Source organism: Jatropha curcas, chromosome 7 (genome assembly GCF_041381405.1).
Source record: "Jatropha curcas cultivar XTBG-Jc1 chromosome 7, XTBG_Jcur_1.0, whole genome shotgun sequence".
Lineage (NCBI taxonomy): Eukaryota > Viridiplantae > Streptophyta > Magnoliopsida > Malpighiales > Euphorbiaceae > Jatropha > Jatropha curcas.
Genome location: NC_143157.1, coordinates 14,504,122 through 14,519,853, shown reverse-complemented (window position 1 = coordinate 14,519,853; position 15,732 = coordinate 14,504,122). Strand labels below are relative to the sequence as shown.

The 15,732-nt window shown below is 35.9% G+C and overlaps 1 pseudogene; it reads left to right on the top strand.

Moving 5' to 3' along the window:
- Window positions 1-13,198: 13,198 nt before the first annotated feature.
- On the top strand, window positions 13,199-14,031 carry LOC149494725 (uncharacterized; annotated as a pseudogene).
- Window positions 14,032-15,732: the final 1,701 nt, after the last annotated feature.

The following is a 15,732-nucleotide window of genomic DNA, read 5'->3' as shown; positions in this document are numbered from 1 at the left end:
CTGCTGATTTTTCATTCGGAGGCTTTTTCGGGAGTTTTGGACCTCCGAAAAATATTCCGGGACCAATTCCGCGATCCTCGCGACGTCCCGGACGTTTCAAGTACCATATTGGCATACTTCCAGTGAACTTTCCGAATGGCCTCCGGTCCGGCTGGACTGTTTGCAGTCCGGGAAAATTGGCTCTTTGAGCCTCAAAATTGAGTATTCACAGATTCTAATGATGAGATGTTACATGAATAAGAAAGTGAAATACTTTTGTCTCCTACAAGTGTTATTAGACATGTTTAGCTGAGAATCAAATTAGATATATTTAAATGCTAATATAATTGTTGGTGGAGATGGTACGATAGTCTTCTTTGGGCTAAACTTAATTGAGATTGTTAAATTTGGAGTTATATTTAAAATGCTTTTCCTTTTGGGGGCTGTTATTGGGTGATTCTTTGATAAGATTCCTTGTTTGCCAATTATATGCTTTGTTTTAAATGATTTGATTCTATAATTCCTGCCTACTGTTATTTGTTGAATGGGAGTATCTATTTCTATATTTTTATATATTAGTTCTTCTGGATTTGCTTAAATGTCTTCTTGCATTTTTACCATTTATGTTTTACTAATGTAGTAATCCAAGCGTAAGATTTGTTTTGATGCCCTTATGATAGTGTCTTTGTAAGCTTCAAATTATAAGTACCAATCTTGATTTGGGATTTGAGATTTATAAATAACTTAATTTAAGTTTACTGTGATGTAAATTATCAGATGGTTTGATTACTTGGTCTAAGATAATTAGTATTGATTTCTGATTATACATGGAAGCCATAAGCTTACTGGGATCATGTTACCTACCCCTTTTGTTTTTTATGAACTTGCAAGTTAGCTTGGGGTTAGAGATAAGTACTTGTTCTAGCCTGCAAAACTAAGTTAGCTGTAACTTTTATACGGTTTAGGAAGATTTAATTAATATGGTTTAAATAATAAATTTTATTTATGCTTTTGCTAATATAGTTTTATTAGTATTTTATACAATATTATTTTGTTGTCACAAGTAATAAAGAATTCAGTGGGAAAATTTGTTGAAAATAAAGCATCTTACTTAAAGAAGTAAAAATCAATTGTACCTTTTGTTATTAAACAAAGAGAGAGTAAGGAATTAAAAAATCAATTGCAGTTCAAAAAGAAAGTGGTTTTAGAAAACATAAAATGAGAAAATAAACTTATTTTAATAGAATTTATAAGTCAGGTTATATTTTCATTATTTATTTATTAACGGAATGATAAGTCGCCATTAAAAAGGTTAAGTCTAAGAGGCAATTCTAGAATTTCAAGTTTTCTGAAAATTTTCCTTGCTTATTAAGGAATATTTATATTTAATTTTGTCATTTTAGAGTTTTTGCTGATTTAAGATAGCAGCATATTTTTCAGTTTATTTTTGGGAGTTCAAATCTTTGAAGGCTTAGTTCATTTAATATAATTACTTGGTTTTTGTTTTCATTGTTACAACACTAGATTATCTTTTTCAATGTTTGTATATGAACTCATATTCTCTTTGTGTATTTGGACAAGTGTGTTGTGTAGGATTTTAACAAATCAATTAAAATATGAGAGAATCAAAATTGAAATGGTATCTTTCATTATTGTTAGAGGAAAAATAGCATTAAGAGTGGCTCATTTGATGTCTTTCTAATGTGCAGCAATCATGATTTACTGGAGTTTAGCAGTTGTAGTATTATTGGAAATTTAACTATTATTGAAGCTTCTTATTACACCTGTCAAAGTCATTTTGATTTTATTTTAACGAGCTCATTTTAAATGCTACAGCTTTAGAAAAGGGAAAATAAAAAAGGATATTGCTTTGCTTTTCTATGTTTAATCCATGATGATGATGTGTGTGCAAAGTTTTGCAAATGCAAATATATGTAAATATAGCCTTTAATTATTATTATTTTCTATACACATCTTTTAATTTTTCAGAGCCCACCTTGCATTATATAAGCTTTCCATGAAATAGACTTATTAAATGAATAGTTGTTTTTCTAGTCTCAGAAAATAGAACTATAAAATAGACTTGTTAAATGAATTGTTTGTTTAATTCATAGTCCATTAGATGAACATATGCCATTCCAACTCCAATAGACATTTAATAGACAATTAATTTAATAAAATTTAATTGCATTCAACCACAACTGAATTTTATATACTATTGAATAAATGCATCTCAAATATAAAATGATACAACAATATTGATAAACCACAAAACTACCAGATTATAGGATTTCATGTGTATAATTTTTTATTTGGACCTTAAATTTGAATTTCTTTAATATTCCAAGATCCAGTCTTCTTTGGAACTTGAAAGATATTTGTTTGACTTACCCTCAGTTTCTTTCTTTCTCTTTTTTTTTTTTTTTTTTTTTTTTTTTTTTTTTTTTTCATTTTACAAAATATAGATTTCTTTTTAATATTTAGCCCATTGAATTCTATCACAAATGAGAATATGAGATCCTTTCTACATTTTGTTAGCAATTCTTTTCCAAGTAAAGACTCTAAATAAAATCCATTATCTAATGTTCAGTTATAGGAATAATTTCTTGATTTGACTTATCTTTTTTTTTTTTCCCCTTTCCAGTTATTGAACTTCAGTTTGCTGTTATTTCTTTTGGAGGTGTTATTTAGCAGGTATGAGTTTTTTTTTTCTTATCAAGCTTCATGCATATTAATTCATGTAACTTATATTTTAATGATTATTTGAATACTGTATATAGAAGTTCTTAATTCTTATTTCATGTTTTATGTTTGAGTTATTATAAGAAGGCAACATAGAAGATTGTTTGTTTCTGAAATACATGACTGAATATAAATAGTATTTCTTAAATCTTTAGTTTATATCAGTAAATTATGTTATTAAACTAAACTCTTAATTTTTTTTAAGTATACAGAAAACATGAGAGTTGATCGTACATGGATGTATAAGCGACGTGATGAAAGTGGAAAAGGCATAAATAATGAATTTAAAGATGGTGTCAGAAAATTTATAAAGTTTGCCTTAACTCAAACAAACTTTGTATCTTAGGGCAAAGTAAGATGTCCATGTGCAAAGTGTAACAATAGAATTTTTTAAGGATATAGATTTTGTTAAAGAGCACCTTTATAGGAATGGGTTTGTCTCTAAATATGAGATTTGGACCTCACATGGGGAGGTGCAGGAAGGTATTCTTGAATGTGAAGAGGGTAATTGTTGACGCGTGTCTTTGTGCCCCTGCCTGATCCAATGATGATACGAGGATGTGGAATGAATGAGTTAATGCTATCTAGAAGTCTTTTAATCTAAGGATTTAAATTGAAAAAAAAAAGAGAGAGAGATGATGTTAAGTCTTTGACTGGGTCATAGCTGTGTCACGCAGCTATGATAGACTACATGACGTTTTTGTATTAAACGACATGTAGCTCTGGTACAGTAAGTAAGCTGCGTGACGCAGCTGTGCTCTGTGCCCTACTTCTATAAATAGATCTTTTTCTCACGTTTGAAACAACGGGGGAACGATTTTGAAACCCAAAAAAACACACCCTGCGGCTACATTCTCCTCCAGAAACTCTTGTGAGTTGATCTGAAGGAAAATTGCCATTAGATATCAATTTTAGGTGGATTAAATCATAAAAAGAGAGAAAAAAAAATCAAAAGACAAAAGAAAGAGAACTTGAATCCTTGGAAACAAAGCTTTTGGGAGATCTTAACTATCACTTGTTAAGACATGCAATCCATTTACAATCCTCAATCTGAGGATTAGGTAACCTCTTTACCATTCTTTGTATTTTTTTACTTATTTTTGCGGTTTTAGTAATTCAAGCTTTATTAAATTGTATTATGTTCATATTTGGCTGTTTTACGAGTTTTTAAATCATATTTAGATAAAATATTGATCTGAATAAACCGTTTGAAAACGAGCTTGGGCCAGAACAGTTGCGTCACGCAACTGTTCATTAGGAACAGCTGGGTGATGCAACTGTTAGTTGCGTGATGCAACTGTTCTAAGCTTCCAGAGTTAATTTTTTCAATAAATCCGAAAATGGCCAATTATGAATAGATTGCAATTTAATTAAGTTTAGAATATTAAAATGTAAATATGCATGATTTTTGGATTTTTTGGGTTTATAGGTTTAATTTCAAATCGGGTAGAATGTATTTTAGCTTCGGTTTGTTTCCCGCCTTTAACCATAAGGCAAGAGCGAGTCTTTTATTTGTTTGATTTAGTTGCTTTGATTTGAATGGTTATTATGTGATAATTAGATTTGATTGGGACGATTAATTAATTTTCCATATAAGAACTCGGTTCGATTCATTCGGGTTGGGTTTAAGTAAATAAATAATTTGGCTTTTCTAACTAAAATAAATTAGAAATCGTCAGTTAAAAGAGGCCAGTTTTTCCAGGCGTCGGCTTCCAACGGGCCGGCGTACCCAATTCCCTTACGCAGAATCGCATTGGTGCGCCTGACCAAAATATTGAATGATTTGGCCTTAAATAGAATTGGGTTTAAAATGGAGTCATTTTTATAAAATAAAATTGGAAACGGTCCCATTGCCGAAAAAATGGGTGGCCACTCAAAATGTTTTATAAGACTGATTTATCGGCATCGTACCCAATAAAATGTTTTGTCACCATTGTTCAACGTAAGATCATTTTCCATCAAAAATGAAAAATAATGTTTTCGGATCGCTCGGGGGTGGTGCGAAAACAGATTGGCGACTCTGTTGGGGAAGCATCCACTAATCCCCAGTTATTTTTTAAATAACTAGTCGGTTGCAATTAGGAATTAACTTTAAACCTACGTTTTCTAAAATTGGAAATAAAATTGTTTAGAAAGCCGTGGAAAATTCTTTATCCGTCCTTGTTTGTTTATTTGCTTTCCTTTATTTTTTCTAAGTTCTTGCATTCATACTGCATTTCTCTCTTCTCACCATTTTCTACCCAAATTATCCTCCGGTATCATTGCAAACTTCGGAGGTGGATCCAGCCTAAACCTTGCGTTTTAGGCACATCCACCCAAGAATTAGCAATTTTACCAACCGCAAGCTTAGTACCTTTAAAGGTGCGTCAAAAGGAGTAGGCCCACGTGAAAGCCCAAGTCCTGTTTGCGGAACCCGGACTTTGTAAGCCCAATGGAATAAAGCCCATGCATGTAGTTGAAAGCCTTAGTCACTTCCCCATAAGAAAAACTTGAGTCTGTTTGCTGTTGTTCTGTCGCATTCATTCTGAGAGTTTGTTTCGCCAATCTCAAAACCCCCTGCTGGTTGTCGAGATTAGACCAAACTCTAGGAAACAGATGTCGAAATTTCTACCAACAGAACTCGTGTGTGGGAGAGATAAGGTTGGAAGGCATGCATTTCCTAACTCCCGTTCACTGCGTGTTATAAACTGTTCATGTGCTGTGTCATTCATGCATCACGTGATATCTTTTCGTTTCAGCCGTGCATTAATAAGGGCTAATTTTTGGTATGGACGTTTGACCCTTGATTTTGAGAGTGGGCCTCCAATTTGTTTTGAATAACATAATGCAATCGTTTATAGTGAATTAATACCCAAAAGAAAAGGGAGTTATAAGGGGGTTGCGATTCCTTTGTATTTTCACATTTCTTGCATTATCTGAAAGTAAGCGCAAGAGTGCAAAAAAATTGTAATAAATCAAAATAAGATCCTGCTTGGGACCATCTCTTCCAAGGCAAAAAGTAAGGACACCAAGAACAAAAAAAAATGAATAAGAAATATCCCGCTTGGAAATTCTTTCATTCCAAGGCAAAAATTAGGGACTCGAGAGAAAATAGCCGACTGTAAAATCCAAAAGGAATGGTCGATGACAGATAATGTCGGAAATGTTTGAGTACAAAGTATATTATTGCTATGTTATTCATACCGAATTTTAGGTCCACTCGTCGAAAATGAGATCTTATTTCCATACCGGTTATTAGCACATTAGATTTGCATTCCTCATCCTATGTGCCTCTATTCTTCATGCATACATGCAGAACCCTCTTTGACTCAGGTCCTTTTATCTGCCAGCCAAAATTGATCCGTCCCAGGAAATCACTTTGAGAGTTTGGCGCCGACAGCCTGGTCAACGTCTGGTCAGAGCGTCCCCAATCCCCGAGCGTGCTCCGGTTAGTTCTGTGGTCAGTTCAAGTTCGTCTGATTCGGTTCCTAATTTAGATCCGGTTATAGTTGAGATGGCTGACAATACCGTGAATGAGACTGGTTTTTCTCCGGCCCGGTTAAGGACTATAGCTGATATAATAGCCACTGCTTTGGCTCAAGAGAAGGCACAGAATCAGGTCCTTCCTTCTTCCAGTAATCAAATGTCTCCTACTGTAGTTGAGGAAAGCGAGGCTCCAGAACCCGCTTTGGCTAACCAAGCATCAGCTGATAATGTTAGTCCAGCTGGGAATGATCTGATTAAGCAGCTAGCGGAACTGAAGGATAAGGTGGAGAAGATGTCTGTTTTGAAAGAAAAGGATCCAGTCACCAATTTCCATGTGGCTGAATATGTCTTGAAGCCCACAAGCTCTACTTCTTCCAAGACCTTCAAACATACCTTATTTGAAGGAGATAATGACCCGAGGTCCCATTTGTTCGAGTTCATTTGTGTTGCCCAAATGAACCGGTATGATCAGGAGGATGTGTTACGGGCATTTTCTCAGACATTGCACAAGAGCTGTAGAAGGTGGTATGACGGTTTGGATGTGGAGACACAGAGAGATTGGGTCAAGCTTCAGACTGCCTTTCTCAAGCACTTCAAAACAGATGACAGTGATGAGTTTGGTCTTCGTGATTTGGAAAGCCTAAAGCAGGGGAAGGATGAAAGCTTCTCCGATTACTACAGGAGATGGAGGACAAAGTTGTTCATGGTCCAGACAAGGTCAAAGGATCAAGAGCTAATCAAGATTTTTAGCCGAAGCTTATTACCTTACTTTAAGGAGAGGATGTTGGCTCAACCTCTCACCGAATTTTCTCTGGTACAAAGGGCTGGATTGAATATTGAAGAGTTGTACAAAGAAGAGGAAAAGAAAAGCCGGGGGTTTGGTAATTACCGGTCTTCCTACAGTGATCACAGTAGAAAGGCTGGTAATGCTGCTACAAACCAGTTAGGAAGTAGCAATACAGTTGGAGCTGTTAGTGAGAAAGTGCGAAGGGAATTCACTGATTTGGGTAGACCATTAAGCACAGTTATAAGATCTTGCATCAGGAATGGTGTACTGTCAAAGTTACCAATTAATCCATCTAAGCCTATTCAGGGCAAGTTTGTTGATCAAGACTGTGAATACCATCAGTGCAAAGGTCATTCTATTGATAATTGCTTCAGACTCAAACATGATATACAAGATTTGATAGATAGTGGGAAGATCACCAAGCCTCCTGAGCGTAGTAAGCCGACGCCCGGAACCATTACAGTTAGCTGTGATGAATGAATTGAACAATCTCTTAATTCTGCTTTTTGTTTTTCTAAATGTTGCTTTGAGAACAATATGGATGGATTTCCTTTACTATTTCAATCAATGGGAATGAATTTTGATTACTTGTTTTCATGTTTTCCTGATTGTCGTGTTCATGGCATTGATTATACCACACACATATTTGGCATAAATGCATTGCATCATTTTGCATTTAACCTAAGCACTGCCGAAAATCCCAATATAATCGAAATCGGATCAGACTTTAAGCTTGAACTTAGAAAGGATCTCCAAGAATGTCTCAAGAGGAATTCAGAAGTTTTCGCCTAGAGTTATGTTGATATACCGGGGGTCAATAAGTCAATTACAGAGCATGTCATCCCTACTGATCCGAATATCAAGCCAGTAAAGCGGAAAAGAAGACGGGTCAGATCAAAGTGGCAAGACAAGATGAAGGCTAAGGTTGAGAAGCAGCTAGATGCAGGTTTCTTGGAGGTAGTGCATTACCCTGAGTGGTTAGCAAACATAGTCCCTGTGCTCAAGAAGGATGGGAGACTAAGAGTCTGTGCCGACTATAGAGATTTAAACAAAACCTCGCCCAAAGATGGCTTCCCTCTTCCACATATAAATATTCTGATCAATAGTGCTGCAAGAATGGGATTTTATTCCATTACGGACAAAAAAGGAGAAAAAAAAAAGAAAAAATGATGATAAAATAAAAAAATGATAATGTGATAGTTGAAAAAAAAAGAAAAAAAAGGAGAGAGCCGAAAGTGAGTTTTCCAAAAAGTCCGTTTTATTCATTGACTGCCAAACATGTGACTAGATTTATCGAGCGGAACATTTTCTGTCGCTATGGTGCTCCTCATCACATAGTTACAGACAATGGTTTCCACTTCCAAGCAGACGTCATCTTGGAGGGAAATTCAGACCCAACTGGCATGGTCCGTTCAGAATTCAGAAACTGTTGGACAAGGGTGCCGCTAAATTTGTCACTTCGGAAGGAAAGCCTTCTAATCGAATAGTTAATCAAGACCAGATGAAAAGGTTTTATGTCTGAAATGATGATTTCGATTAACAAAAAAAAAAAAAAAAAAAGAAATTTTGAGATTAACGCATGGTGCTTAGTTTAAATACGAAATCTATGCCATGCATTTGTGACATACTTGCGACTGGTTGCTCAATGCCATCAACCTAACTAGAAGGAGAATAGGTGAATGAGTAATTAGAATGAATGACTATTGTATTGAAGTAGTTTCTCTTTACTTCTGTATGATGTTGAAAGAAGTAAGATCAATAAAGAGCTTGATTCTCAAATTCTTCTTCCCTTTTGTTTCTGGGGCATGATCGTTGATTACAAGACCTTCCTCTCTGCCTATATGGTCAGCATTTGCTCATTTGTTTTGAAGATTTTTGACTATTGGTCCTACCTGAGTGTTGGATTCTTTTAAACGGCGATCAGGAGGTCAAACGATATTTTCTCAGTGGTTTCCTTAGAAGGATCGATAAAAGAAAAACTATGAATAAAATCTTTAGCGCTTAAATAGGTGCATGCATACATGAGGAAGTTGCATATTTTATCTCTTTCTGAATGTTGCAGGTGATAAAAGGGTCATCCCTTCTTTTTCAAGAATGTAAATCCTTTTTGTTTATGTGGTTTTGTTTAGCTTTTGTTTTATTGTCTTTTGTTAATTGTGGAACAATGTTGATGGGTATTTATGCCCGCAATAACAAGGTGGACCACTCTTGCAAGTGGGTGGGATGCCTCCTTTTTATTTCGGTGATTTTGTTTTCTTTATGCAAGAATAAAGCAAAGTTCAAAAAAAAAAAAAAAAATCAATTTGGAGTCGGTGTGCGGCTCGTATACTTCAACAATTCCATCTACTCGCCACACAGGGGGCAAAATCATCAAAATCATCAGATACCCTCAGTTAAGTTTTTCTTTCAACACCGCATCAGGAAGGGTATACCTGAAAATTTTTTCTAAATTTTGCAATGGATAAAAAAATAAAATTTTCAAGTTTTGCTTAAAAGATAATATTTTTTGTCTCGGGATGGATTCCGGACTGGGGGCAAAAATAAAATCTTTTGCCCTGATGCAAAATTCAAAATTTCAAAGTTTACGATTATTAATGTATGGGGGCATATGACGCTCCAACATTTAAAAAAGGCAAGATCTGTTTGTACACATAAATTGCTCTTTTCTTTTGAAAATGTTTTCAGGTCAACTGGTGATGGTTTCTCAAAGCCATTGACACTCCAACATCTAATAAAGGCAAGATCTGTTTGTACACAGAAATTACTCTTTTCAAATCCTCTAAAACCGATTAAACTGAGCTGAGGAGGTGAACAACAAAGCCGATTAAACCGAGCTTTAGACAAAGCGAGATCTGTTTGTATACAGAAATTGCTCTTTAGACCCACAAAGCGAGATCTGTTTGTATACAGAAATTGCTCTTTAGACCTACCAAGGCGAGATCTATTTGTATACAGAAATTGCCATTTTCAAAATCATCTTGAACGTGGCCAGATGACTGCCGATGCTTAGAACACTGATGTAGTCCGACTGGAGCCTTTAGGTAAATTCAAATCTTTCGAGCCAACCAAATTTCAAAGTTTATGGTTATTAATGCATGGGGGCATGTGATGCTCCAACATCTAACAAAGGCGAGATCTGTTTATACACAGAAATTGCTCTTTTCTCTTGAAAGTATTTTCAGGTCCACCGGTGATGATTTCACGAAGCCGTTTGGTCCCACCGAGCAGTGATGATGTATTATGAAGGTGTTTAGATCTTTTTCTCGATTCGTGATGGTGGATTACGAAGCGGATCGAGTCAAATCCTTTTCCTGATTAATGATGGTGGATTACGAAGTTGATCAGGACAATCTCAACCAAACCCTCCAAAGCCGATCAAACTGAGCTGAGGAGGTGCACAACAAAGCCGATCAGATTGAGCTTTGCTATTTAGATCTTTTTCTCGATTTGTGATGGTGGATTACGAAGCGGGTCGAGTCAAATCCTTTTCCTGATTAATGATGGTGGATTACGAAGTTGATCAGGACAATCTCAACCAAACCCTCCAAAGCCGATCAGACTGAGCTGAGGAGGTGAACAACAAAGCCGATCAGACTGAGCTTTGCTGTTTAGATCTTTTTCTCGATTCATGATGATGAATTACGAAGCGAATCGAGTCAAATCCTTTCCCTGGTTAATGATGGTGGATTACAAAGTTGATTAGGGCAATCAAATCAAAATCCTTCGAGCCAATCAGACCGAGCTTCGGAGGTATCTTCAAAACCGATCAGACCGAGTTTTGGAGATCGTTACCGATCCGAATGGAGCCAACAAAGCCGATCAGACTGAGTTTGGACGTGACCAGATGATCAAATCAATTTCAAATCAAAATCCTTCGAGCCAATCAGACTGAGCTTCGGAGGTATCTTCAAAACCAATCAAACCGAGTTTTGGAGATCATTACTGATCCGACTAGAGCCAACAAAGCCGATCAGACTGAGCTTTGGACATGACCAGATGATCAAGATAGCTACTTCATTCAATCCAAGATTGAAGGCGCGTCAGTAGGCCACTTTAACATTAATCATTTACACGATTAATGATAAAGTGGGGGGGGGGGGGAAACTGTTGACGCGTGTCTTTGTGCCCCCGCCTGATCCAATGATGATACGAGGATGTGAAATGAATGGGTTAATGCTATCTAGAAGTCTTTTAATCCAAGGATTTAAATTGAAAAAAAAAAGAGAGAGAGATGATGTTAAGTCTTTGACTGGGTCATAGCTGCGTCACGCAGCTATGATAGACTACATGACGTTTTTGTATTAAACGACATGTAGCTCTGGTACAGTAAGTAAGTTGCATCACGCAGCTGTGCTCTATGCCCTACTTCTATAAATAGATCTTTTTCTTACATTTGAAACAATGGGGGAATGATTTTGAAACCCTAAAAAAGACACCCTGCGGCCACATTCTCCTCCAGAAACTCTTGTGAGTTGATCTGAAGGAAAATTGCCATTAGATATCAATTTTAAGGGGATTAAATCATAAAAAGAGAAAAAAAAAATCAAAAGACAAAAGAAAGAGAACTTGAATCCTTGGAAACAAAGCTTCTGGGAGATCTTAACTATCACTTGTTAAGACATTCAATCCGTTTACAATCCTCAATCTGAGGATTAGGTAATCTCTTTACCATTCTTTGTATTTTTTTTACTTATTTTTGCAGTTTTAGTAATTCAAGCTTCATTAAATTGTATTATGTTCATATTTGGCCGTTTTACGAGTTTTTAAATCATATTTAGATAAAACAATGATCTGAATAAATCGTTTGAAAATGAGCTTAGGCTAGAACAGTTGCGTCACGCAACTGTTCATACAAGAACAGTTGTGTCACGCAACTGTTCATCAGGAACAGCTGGGTGATGCAACTGTTCTAAGCTTCTAGAGTTAATTTTTTCAATAAATCCGAAAATGGCCAATTATGAATAGATTGCAATTTAATTAAGTTTAGAATATTAAAATGTAAATATGCATGATTTTTGGGTTTTTTGGGTTTATAGGTTTAATTTCAAATCGGGTAGAATGTATTTTAGCTTCGGTTTGTTGCCCGCCTTTAACCATAAGGCAAGAGTGGGTCTTTTATTTGTTTGATTTAGTTGCTTTGATTTGAATGGTTATTATGTGATAATTAGATTTGATTGGGACGATTAATTAATTTTCCATATAAGAACTCGGTTCGATTCATTTGGGTTGGGTTTAAGTAAATAAATAATTTGGCTTTTCTAACTAAAATACATTACATTTGAAATCGTCGGTTAAAAGAGGCCGGTTTTTTCAGGCGTCGGCTTCTAACGGGCCGGCGTACCCAATTCCCTTATGCAGAATCGCATTGGTGCGCCTGACCAAAATATTAAATGATTTGGCCTTAAATAGAATTGGGTTTAAAATGGAGTCATTTTTATAAAATAAAATTGGAAACGGTCCCATTGCCGAAAAAATGGGTGGCGACTCAAAATGTTTTATAAGACCGATTTATCGGCATCGTACCCAATAAAATGTTTTGTCACCACTGTTCAAAGTAAGATCATTTTCCATCAAAAATGAAAAATAAGGTTTTTCGGTTCGCTCGGGGGCGATGCGAAAACAGTAATAACCTTGAGGAAGGATTGAATTTGATTCAAAAATCCTTATCGTAACATGATTTTAGATGCAGTTGGACATAGTTTCAACTTTAATTTAGATGAACAAATGCAAGACCTTCCAAATAGAGATGCTGAAAAATTTTATGACTTATTAAAAGCTGCTGATGAGCCTTTATATGAGGGATGTCAAAAGCACACCCAATTATAAGCCTTGGCAATATTGTTAAACATAAAGTTGACTTTAACTTAAGTGAGAGTTACTATAATCGTATTTTGCATGCTGTGAAGGATTTTTTGCTTGAAGATGAAAAGTTGCCTAGTGACTTCTATAAAACTAAACAAATGGTGGCAAAACTCGAGTTGGAATATCAGAAAATTGATGCATGTGTAAATGGTTGTATGTTATACTACAAGGATGAAAAAGATAAAACGGAATGTTCAGTTTGTAGTCGTCCTCGTTATATAGGAGGGTTAAGTATTATGCTACTTCCCTTTGACCTGAGGATTGCAAAGGCTGTACATGTCTACAAAGACAGCTGATTACATGAAATGGCATCATACAACTCAGTAAGAGACTGAGACTATATGCTATCCAAGGATGATAAAGATGGTGAAAAAGGGTAAAGACATTCCTTACCAAGTATTATGCTACTTCCCTTTGACCTGAGGATTGCAAAGGCTATACATGTCTACAAAGACAACTGAGTACATGACATGGCATCATACAACTCAGCAAGAGACTGGGGCTATATGCCATCCAAGTGATGGAGAGGCATGGAAAAATTTTAATCGATGTCATCCTTCTTTTGCTGCTGAGCCTAAAAATGTTAGGCTTGGTCTCTCATCTGATGGTTTTACACAATTTGGGCAATCTGTACACCCTTATTCTTGTTGGCCAGTAGTTCTGACACCCTATCCACCTGGCAAGTGCAAGAAGAACACTCATATGTTCTTGACTCTTGTTATCCCTGGTCCTAGAAATCCTAGACAAAACATTGACGTCTACATGCAACCTCTAATTAATGAATTGAAGCAACAATGGGAATTTGGGGCGTCAACTTATGACTCATTTAGGAAGCAAAATTTTAACATAAGGGCTGCACTTATGTGGACTATTAGCGACTATCTAGCTTATGGCTTGTTACCTTAATGGAGCACACATGGTCTCATGTTATGCCCTATATGTCTGGAATATAGCAAAGCGTTTTATTTGAAAAAAGTGAAAATGTTACATTCTTTGATTGTCATCGTCAATTCTTACCTTTGGAACATCCATTTCGACAAGATAGGAAGTCGTTTCTTAAAGGTAAGGTTGAAAAGTCAATGCCTCCTTTACGGTTGACGGGTGATGAAGTGTGGGAGAGAATTTGTGGTTTACCAAAGATTATTGATCGAAACAGGTTAAAGAAGCTACCGAGATTTGGAAAAGAACACAACTAGCCTAAGAGAAGTATCTTTTGGGATTTGCCATATTGGCGAACAAATCTCATTCATCATAATCTTGATATTATGCAGATTGAAAAGAACTTCTTTGATAACATATTGAATACTGTGATGAATGTAAAGGGTAAGGCAAAGGACAACAACAAAGCTAGATAAGACTAGGTTGAGCATTGTAACCGATCAGAGTTGCACTTGAAAAAAGTGAACAACGGGAAGGTAGTTAAACTGAAAGCAGTGTACATATTAACAGATGACCAAAGAAAGTTAGTGTGTGAATGGGTTAGAAAGTTGAGGCTTTGTGATGGGTGTTCTTCAAATTTATCTAAATGTATTGACATGAATGACTTGAAGCTGTCTAGGATGAAAAGCCATGACTGTCATGTTTTATGGAGAGATTGCTTCCAATTCTTATCGAGACTTCTTACCTGAGGCTATTTGGAATGCATTAGTTGAGGTATCTTTATTATCAAAGACATATGCTCCACAATTATGCAAGAAGATCAAATGAAAGAATTAGAGGAGGGTATTGTTGTAACACTTTGTAAATTGGAGAAGATATTTCCTCCTGGGTTTTTTGATTCAATGGAAAATCTGCCTATTCACTTGCCATATGAAGCAAGAGTCGGTGGTCCAATGCAATATAGATGGATGTACCTATTTGAGAGGTAAATATCTAAATTTTTACCATCCATACATCTTAATTGAATTTGATAATTACATGATTTTTTCTAGGTTTTTACATCATTTGAAGAAAAAGGTTAGTAGCAAAGCTCGTGTGGAGGGTGCTATATGTGAAGCCTACCTCATTGAAGAAACTTCTACATTTTGCTCTTATTATTTTCAACCTCGCATTCAAACAAAAATTAACCAAGTAAACTGGAATGACGATGGTTGTGAAGTTGAACACCCTGATGGATGCCTTTCTATATTTGCTCACCATGGTCGTCCAGCTAGGAAGGAAAAGAGTAGGTGGTTAACGAATGAGGAATATGATGTAGCCTCCATATATGTTCTTTTAAATTGTAATGATTGAACCATTCATAAAGGAAGTCAAGATAGTCTAATATTTCACCTTTGTCTTCTAGTTATTGTCACGGCCCGATTCCATGGGCCGGACTGGCATTAGGGCCCAGGTAAGCTTAAGGCCCCCGAGGCCCGTAGTAAGCCCGAAACACTAGAATCTATTATCTCGGTATAAATCTCAACATTCAGCCCATATGATTATGAAAAATAAACCTCAATATTTTATTATTTCTCGGCCCAAGTTTATCTTCTACAGCATTCCATAGTTCGGGCCCAATTTACAATACATCACATTCTAATATGGGCTTACAGAATTATTTCGTCTACGTTAATACACGACTAAATGTATGTAAATTCTACAACTGCAGAGTCACTAACTCTTTGGTATATATAGCTTTGTATATACATAATTACATAGTAAAATAATTGTGGAACTAGGAAAAATTCCTCTATTTCCCTGCGCCGGAGGAACATAGCCTAAATCGGATTTAAGAAAAACTTACTTCCTGAAAACATCAAATAAAACATGTGAGTTTTCTAAGGAGTAATAATTTTTGCACAACACACGCAGTCACACAAATGTGTAAACATATCAATCTAGTCATCCGACTAGTTATATGCTCACGCAGCCAGTCATACAAATGGCAAATCACCAGTACTCACAATCATTAACAT